The sequence below is a fragment of the Mirounga leonina genome, unplaced genomic scaffold, assembly GCF_011800145.1.
Source record: "Mirounga leonina isolate KUSES-001 unplaced genomic scaffold, KU_Mleo_1.0 Mir_222416, whole genome shotgun sequence".
In the NCBI taxonomy this organism is placed as follows: Eukaryota; Metazoa; Chordata; class Mammalia; order Carnivora; family Phocidae; genus Mirounga; species Mirounga leonina.
This window is the reverse complement of record NW_023270581.1, coordinates 2,412-11,534: the sequence shown is the minus strand read 5'-3', so window position 1 is coordinate 11,534 and position 9,123 is coordinate 2,412. Positions and strand designations below refer to the sequence as shown.

The 9,123-nt window shown below is 36.7% G+C and overlaps 1 long non-coding RNA gene across 3 annotated transcripts; it reads right to left on the bottom strand.

Moving 5' to 3' along the window:
• Positions 1–1,031: 1,031 nt before the first annotated feature.
• On the bottom strand, positions 1,032–8,795 carry LOC118026202. Of its 3 annotated transcripts, XR_004683498.1 has the most exons (4): positions 8,407–8,795; positions 3,613–3,749; positions 1,689–1,822; positions 1,032–1,569 (listed from the first exon to the last, which is right to left on the bottom strand). It is a non-coding gene; the product is annotated as an uncharacterized LOC118026202 (long non-coding RNA). The 3 variants fall into 3 exon arrangements; XR_004683499.1 differs by having other exon boundaries at positions 1,032–1,837; positions 8,407–8,792; XR_004683497.1 differs by having other exon boundaries at positions 1,032–1,822; positions 8,407–8,789.
• Positions 8,796–9,123: the final 328 nt, after the last annotated feature.

Genomic DNA, 9,123 nt, shown 5'->3' with positions numbered 1-9,123 from the left:
ACTGATGATGTCATTAAAATAACACAAAATCACATAAAGATGGAAGTAAATTAAACTTACCACTGAAGCTTAATATGTAGGTGATTCCTTTTGGGAAAGGTCTTAATTGGCATTAGGAGGGTTCTCTACCAGGAATAAAATTTAACATCCTAAAAATCTCAAGAGAACTACATTCAAAATTCTAGCTTATTCTCACTGATTTTGGCTGCTCTTGCTAGAGAAAAATCACAAAGTTTCATGCCTATAGTACCTTCCCTATCCTACCATTTTGCTAAGAAGGAACACGGGAACCTAAAATGAGGCCAATTATAACATCTGATGCTTAGACTGCTATTCTAGCCCCAGGACTAGAATGGACACAGTGGGTAAAATATAAAAGGAACAGGAAGCCAATGCAATCATTAGGTGTACCTAAAAAGTTGCTTAACTTTTCCATTTTGTTTCTATAACTTTTATAAAGCTAAGTATAAATCAGTAACAATGTGGGGATCAAACCAGCCAACCACACACACCTCAACCATCTAAGGCACAGCACAAGCACAAGTACAGAGACTATTATTCTAGTCAAACAATGAGTATTAAAAATATCCCCATTTTAAATATATAACTCAATTCTACACATCCTGACATAGCACATCAACAGAGTAGTATTTTCAGTTCCACATTATGCTCAATCCGGTTTTCAATTGGAAAACGGAAAAATTTTCTTCTCCATACTCAAATATACAAAACTGGGCCTATAAGTCAGCTGGGTTTTGTGTTTGTCTATGAATTTGTTGTAATACAGAGGAGGCATAGATGTATAAAGAATACTTTGGAGCGCCTGGGTGGCTCAGTTGGTTAACCTGCCTCGGCTCAGGTCATGATCCTGGAGTCCCGGGATCGAGTCCCGCATCGGGCTCCCTACTCAGCGGGGAGCCTGCTTCTCCCTCTGACACCCCCCCCCCAGCCATGTGCTCTTTCATTCTCTCTCTCTCAAATGAATAAATCACATCTTAAAAAAAAAAAAAAAAAAGAATACTTTTTGTGTTCAAGCACACATAGATTCTAATAAAACTTTTGATAAGGACAAATAACATTGGAATTGATCCTTAAAGCATCAAGAAGAGAGTACTCATATGGCAAATATTAAAACGGTTTCTGTTGTAAACCAGAGCAAAGTTTCTCTTAACATATTTAAACAGTTTCACATTCTGAGAACCAATAAGAACATGTCATTCATCCTGTAAATTTCTAATAATTTTTTTGAACAATGGAAAATGTTAATTCAGGGTTATTAAAAACAACTGTAATGTATTATTTCAAAACAAAATTGGTCAAAATTAACAAAGGAATTCTTAATCAAGTTTTCTTGAAAAGCAGTGTGGCAAGAAGAATGCAAAAATTTAAAGTAAGTTAGGTAAATACCCAAGAGAATATCAACCAATGTGGTAAGAGCAGACAGAGCTCCCAGATGTCGAAAGATAAGCACTTAGTAACAGGCCTTGAAAAACTGACCTGAAGTTTAGTTGGTATAAGTTTTGAAAGGCCGAGTAGATGTAGAAGAGTATTTCACTTCCATTTTCTGATCTAGGATAAACTTATATATTTTCATTTCTGAGGTAATTAACACTGAGGACAAATCAAAAACCAGGGAAGGGAAGCCTATACTTGATCCCCAATAGCTGATTTTAGTTATAAATACATACCTCTAGCATACAGTCGAACAATATTCATGTAAGTTGCAAGGCTTTCTGCTACCAAAGTAACTAAGGCATGATTGTGCTGAAGCTGGTTGATTAAATCATGACGATAAAATACATGGGGACTTCGCTGAGTTTGACTAAAACGAGAAGAACTTAACAGTATGATTAGGCAATGAACACTGTTGTAACTAAGAATTTACAAAGACTGTCCCAACTGCTAATTCAGATGTTTAAAATGTTTTACATTCGTAATAAAAACTGGGTCAATATCCTCCTTTTAATAGCAAAATATCAAGCAGTTTAAAGAGAATAATCAAGGTCTCAAAACATAAATATTTATTCTAACATTCTCATCTTATATGAAATCACCAATCAGTATTCTCCAACTTCAGATATGACATTAATCTTATGTAAGTAACAAAGCACAGGGACAAATTTGCATGAGCAAGTATATTAGCCCTTAAAAGTTCATTCCGTTAACACTGAATGTGCAACCAATTTTGCCCGAGTATAACCAGAAAGAGACCCAGTTCCCCTTCTATTTTGCCATTTTCAATGAAACCAATCAATGCTCACTTCATTATTAATCCACTGGTGATTAAATCACCTGCCTTTGAAGACTATGTAATACTGCATGAATAAATAAGCAACCAAAAAATGGGTATGTTTGGAAAAAAAACATGTATGGTGAATCAACCACAATCAAAATATGTCCTGTATAAAAAAAAATATTATCCATAGATTATTTCACGATTTCCTCCAGTATTTATGTCCACGAAGTTTCCTAATTTCATGTTATTTTTCCAGGATTGGAAAATAATCAAAATCCAACCTGAAAAATTAAAGCATAAAAGTGGGATTCTGTAGGGCCTTCTGGGCAGCTCAGTTGGGTAAGCAACTAACTCTTGATTTCAGCTCAGGTCATAATCTCAGGGTCATGAGACCGAGCCCTGTGTCAAGCTCTGCTTAGGGTGGGGAGCCTGCTCAAGATTGTCTCTTTCCCTCTACCCGCACTAGACCCACTCCCCACCCTGCCTGCTCGTTCACTCTCTCAAAAAAAGAAAAAAAAAAAAGGCATTATGTAATTCAGTTTGAACAGGAATCCTGTTAACACACACTTTTATATCCACCCAGAGCTGTAAAAAAAAAAAATCTTGGCAATCACGTAATTGTCTTACAAGAAAACAGATTCTAAATGGTTACAGACTCTTTCTATGATTACTGCTAGTTAGAGAAACTAGGGTTCACTATCAGGAAGCCTAACTGCACTTACACCCTGTTGCACTATTCCTAAGATTTTTCCATGTTATTTTTTCTTTACATGTCATTAGTTCCAAACTGATTACAAGAAAGTAAAAGGTAAACTATTCCCATAACCATAACCACAATCTGGCATCAAGACCAAACATAAAATTACATCTTTAAGAAAAATCTGAATAGGGGTGCCTGGTGGCTCAGAGGATTGTTAAGCATCTGCCTTAGGCTCTGGTCATGATCCCAGGGTCCTGGGATTGAGCCCCGCATCTGGCTCCTGGCTCAGTGGGGAGCCTGCTTCTCCCTCTCCCTCTGCTGCTCGCTCCCCTTGCTCATGCTCTCTCTCTGTATCTCTGTGTCTCAAATGAATAAATAAAATCTTCAAAAAAATCTAAATAAAATAATATAGTAAAAATTATCTTTAAATAAAATCTTATTTTCATAAATTAAATCACTTATTCTTATCTTGAAACCCATAAGAAGGGTAAAACCACCCATGCCATAATGTTTGGTGTATCTGCTAGAAGTCAAAGACAATTCTGAACAAAGAGCTCAAGGCAGTATCTTGATTCAGATGCTAAATTGCTAGTTTAACATTTGATTTTATTGGTATGCTGTTTTCAACATAATATATACATAAAAATTAGAACATTTTCTATATTAAAAGCCTTACCTCAAATTCTGAGGTGCTTCACCAAACAAACTACAAATTTCTCTTATTTGTTTCAGTGCAGGAATCACCCACTTGTCATTTGTACGAAGTTCTTTTATAAAGCGATCTATCCACTGGATCTTCTGTGTGTCTCGATCCTTAAATACACATACAAAAGGTTAATGGTTATATGGACCAGTATTCAACATCTTCAAAGCTTTTAAGATAAGGATCACAAAAATTAGGAATAAGTATGTTCTTATTTTGAAATGATCACCAAAGCTCCAAAATGTAAAGTACTACTATAAAAATTCAGTATTCCAGATTTAGATATATATGCACCAAGATATAAATCCCAAGTTTAGGCATATTAACAAGAAATCTGATTTTAAAATATATGCTCATATGTGCAGATTTCATTTTTATTCATTGTTTTATAAGGTTTCCATACTATAAAATTTAGCAAAAACATACAATCCGAACTGTTACCATATGAGAATGATGTTAGCATATTTTTCTAATAGGAGCAGGGAACCTAAAAATTTTTATTTTATACAGAAAACAACAGTATGAGAACACTACAGGTGAAAAATTATACACTAATTATATTTATATAAATTTTATATTAGATATTTAAAAATATATACATCTTTTATTACAACAAAACTTTAAAAAACCCAACTTACAAGAATGTTCTACAAAAGAGATACAAGTACTCACCCTAAAGGCAAACTAAGAATGTTCAAGAATGTTGTAGGAATATATTTCTAATATTCTGAAATGTGTATTTGCTTTTCTTTTTAAAGATTTTATTTATTTGACAGAGAGAGACACAGTAAGAGAAGGAACACAAGCAGGGGGAGTGGGAGAGGGAAAAGCAGGCTTCCCGCCGAGCAGGGAGCCCGATGTGGGGCTTGATCCCAGGACCTCGGGAACATGCCCTGAGCCGAAGGCAGACGCTTAACGACTGAGCCACTCAGGCGCCCCTTTGCTTTTCTTTTTATCTAAGATTACTAGGAATCAGAAATTCACATGAGTACTAACAAATTTTTAATTGGAGGGGCACCTGGGTGGCTCAGTCGTTAAGCGTCTGCCTTCGGCTCAGGTCATGATCCCAGGGTCCTGGGATCAAGCCCCGCATCGGGCTCCCTGCTCAGCTGGGAGTCCGCTTCTCCCTCTCCCTCTCCCCCTGCTTGTGTTCCCTCTTTCGCTGTGTCTCTCTCTGTCAAATAAATAAATAAAAATTAAAAAAAAAAATTTAATTGGAATGATGCAATGGAAGAAAAATCAATTGTTTTTTGTCTCTTTATTGTCTCTTTTTCTATCTTTATTGTCTCACTTAAAGTACATTTTCGCAAGCACAGGCACATCTCTTTTAGAAATAAAACACAGTTCTTATTTTAAGTATTTCCATTGAATACCATGGACATGCATCCACCAACACTTTAAAGACTACAAAATATACTGTAGAGGGTATTCATGAATTTAAGTGATTTTCACTTTTCATTCTTTAAGCAAAGAAGAATAGTCTAGTCCAGGGAGCCCCTGGGTTACCTAGCTGGGGGTTAAGCATTCAGTGCTTGCTTTTGGATCAGGTCATGATCTCAGGGTGGAGAAATTGAGCCGCGTGTCAGTTCAGTACTCAGTGCTGAAGTCTGCTTGGGACTCTCTCCCTCTTCCCACCCCCAGCTTGTGCACATGCCTGTGCTCGCTCTCTCCCCCTCTAAAATAAATAAATAAATAATAGATATTTTTAAAGATTTTTATTTATTTATTTATTTGACAGAGAGAGAGAGAGAGACAGCGAGAGAGGGAACACAAGCAGGGGGAGTGGGAGGAGAAGCAGGCTTCCTGCTGAGCAGGGAGCCCGATGAGGGGCTTGATCCCAGGATCATGATTTGAAGTGAAGGCAGACGTTTAACGACTGAGCCACCCACGTGCCCCTAAAATAAATAAATAAAATCCTAAAAAAAAAACCGTCTAGCCTGTAAATATGCTTTTTCATATCATTCCCTAGGAAAAAATTTCTAGATGTGCAAGTAGAGGGCTGAACTAACTCTATGAACATTTTTAAGGATTTAAAAATATTTATCCATGAATATTAAATATGTCATGACTTGTTAAAAAAGTGCTTTGGGTTGATAGGGCAAGAGAATAAGATATTCATTTGTTTTAAATAACTACACCAAATGAAGGCTGAAGTTGAAAAGGGGAAAACTCTTTTTACTAAATCCCATGAAATCCAGTTTTCTTTTTTTCTTTTTTTTTTTTTTTAAAGATTTTATTTATTTATTTGACAGAGAAAGACACAGCGAGAGAGGGAACACAAGCAAGGGGAGTGGGAGAGGGAGAAGCAGACTCCCTGCCGAGCAGGCAGCCCGATGCGGGACTCGATCCAGGGACTCCAGGATCATGACCTGAGCCGAAGGCAGTCGCTTAACCAACTGAGCCACCCAGGCGCCCCGAAATCCAGTTTTCTATTAATGTGATAACTTAAGACATTGTGACAGGCAATGATATGAACAACTAAATAAAGGAGGAAGTAACACTTGAGCTTTTATAATAAGTGTGCTACTTTGAGCCTCTATAACACTTCTCTATTTAATAAAATACAGTTTAAACTCAAGGTCTTCATAACCATTTTAGATGCTTTAATGGAAATTCAAGCACAATGAATCAATCAATGACAAATCAAATACTGTCATCCAATCAAATAATTGGACTGTCTTTTTTTCCTTCGATAAATCTGAAACTCCTATAGCATCACTACAAATCTTATGTATTGTTCCAATAAATTTTTTAAGATTTTATTTATTTAGAGAGAGGGTGAGTGGGGGAGGGACAAAGGGACAGACAGAGAGAGAATCTGAAGCAGACTGCTGCTGAACACAGAGCCTGACACAGTGCTTCATCTCAAGACCCTGAGATCATGACCTGAGCTGAAACCAAGAGTTGGGCACTGAACTGATGGAGCCACCCAGGCACCCCTGGCACTCTGATTTTCAAAATTTCCATGTTTCTAATCTACTTGTAAAAGACAGTAATTAGGATAAATTTTAATTGATCTCTTCTTCAGTATTCAAAAGAAATCAATTTTATATGGACAGTTGCAATTAACTATTCCAGAGACTATGAATGACATCTTCAATCTTATACATCCCAGGTAAAGAATGTTCTCTGAATTTATTCACCCAGCTCTCTGTATGTATATATATGACAGTACTTTCCTTTCTTTCTTTCTTTTTAAGATTTTAGGTATTGGGCACCTGGATGGCTCAGTCATTAAGCGTCTGCCTCTGGCTCAGGTCATGATCCCAGGGTCCTGGGATCGAGCCTCACATCGGGCTCCCTGCTCTGCGGGAAGCCTGCTTCTCCCTCTCCCACTCCCCCTGCTTGTGGGTTCCCTCTCTTGCTGTGTATCTCTGTCAAATAAATAAATAAAATCTTAAAAAAAAAAAAAAGATTTTATTTATTTGAGAGAGAGAGTGCACAAGCAGAGGGAGGAGCAGAGGCAGAGACTGAGGGAAAAGCAGGATCCCTGCTGAGCAGGGAGCCCGTCATGGGGCTTGATCCCAGGACCCTAGGATCCTGACCTGAGCCGAAGGCAGATGCTTAACCGACTGAGCCACCCAGGAGCCCTGACAGTACTTTTTTTGATTAAGGCAATCAGTGCAGTAAATACTTGAGACTTTGCAACACTTGGCTTCAAATACATGATAATATCATCTTGACCTTGCTAGACCTAATTAAATTCAAGTCCAACTAAAAGTGAAGCCCCGAGATAACTAAGAACAACCCTGCCCAGTCTTTTTTTTAAGATTTTATTTATTTGAAAGAGACACAGCGAGAGAGAGAACACAAGCAGGGGGAGGGGGAGAGGGAGAAGCAGGCCCCCCGCTGAGCAGGGAGCCCGATGAGGGGCTCAGTCCCAGCATCCTGGGATCATGACCTGAGCTGGAAGCAGATGCTTAACCGACTGAGCCACCCAGGGGCCCTTTTTTAAAAATTCTTTAACCAACCTATTAGAAATATGGCAAAGCACTTAGAAAAATCCAGAGAATATAAGAATATTGAGAATTAAGTAACTGTATAAAAATACCTCCTTGAAAGCAGTAAACATAAATAGCAGTTAACTATAGGGAAAATACAGTGATTTACTTGTAAAGAAAGCTTTATTCAGGAAATTTTACTAGCTTTATTAACCTCTCCTGACCAAAAGAGTCTAGGTACCCTTCCGTCCAAAGCCATTATCAGCTTTAATACTTTATGATTCTACTTTACCTTCATATACTGAACTATAATACTACTATAAAAACTTGTTTTACCTATGCAAATCTTTTTTTTGGTAAAGAAGTAAAAGTGCTTAGTAAGTAATATTAAAAAAAACTGAAAAACCAAGCGTAAGCCAATTTTTCTTTCTTTCTCTCTTTTTTTTTTAGCCAAACAACTTTGTGATATTTATATTCCATTGCACAGATATGGGTTATACAAATTAGTAACACAAGTTATTTCTTAAATTCCAAACATTTTCTAAAATATTATTACAGCAGATGTCTAGGATATTAAAACATCAAGGTGGAAATCATACTCTAAATAGTTAAATATGACTGAAAATACTGCACATTTTAATTAAAGGAAATTAAAATGTGTGCTCAAATGCTCTAACAAACTAAGTAGCAGGGCAGCTAACAACTACTAGTAAGTCGTAAGCCAATTTTTCAAGATAACTTTAAAAACAAAAAGTAAGGGAATTATCCTCTAACTGAGTCATCCTAATGGTGAAGGGAAAAAATGAGTAAAGAAGCACTCCCACACCTGGGAACAACTGTAATCTAGTATTTTTATGTGGGCACTGAGAGCTCAGTCCATGATGTCTACAGGCACATCATCACTACGGGCCAGATTCCAAAGCAGGTTCAAAACTTTGTGTGCCATCACTCCATCTTTATCATCTTCTGCAAGACGACGAATCAGCTCTAGGAGCTTTTTGTGTTGTTTTTTACTTGCATTTGTCCAACTTGCCTAAAAAAAAAGGTGTAAGTTATGTAAACATCACAAACATCACATTTTATATATCCACTTTTATTAAGTCATTACTCTTTTACATGTCTTTCAGTAAACTACACTGAGTTCATCACAGGCATACACACAAACCAACAGCTTAGCTTAACCAAGCACTTAATTAACCATGTCTCATTTGAGAAAACTAACAGTATTCTTGGGAGAGAATAATCTAAATTCAAGAAAAAACCCTCTATTTACAAATAACTTTATCACTAATGACTTTAAAATTCCATATTAGAAATAAAAAACACCAAATACAAAACATGTTAAGTCCTAAAATAAAAAAAAAAAAACAACAAAACAAAACCCACAAGTCAATTAAAAAGTGGGCAAAGGACTTAAATAGACATTTTCCTAAGAAGATACATTTGTCCATTAGCACATGAAAAGCTGCTCAACATCACAGATTACTAGGGAAATGTAAATTACAATGAAACAGCACCTCACACCCATCAGCATGGCTATCAA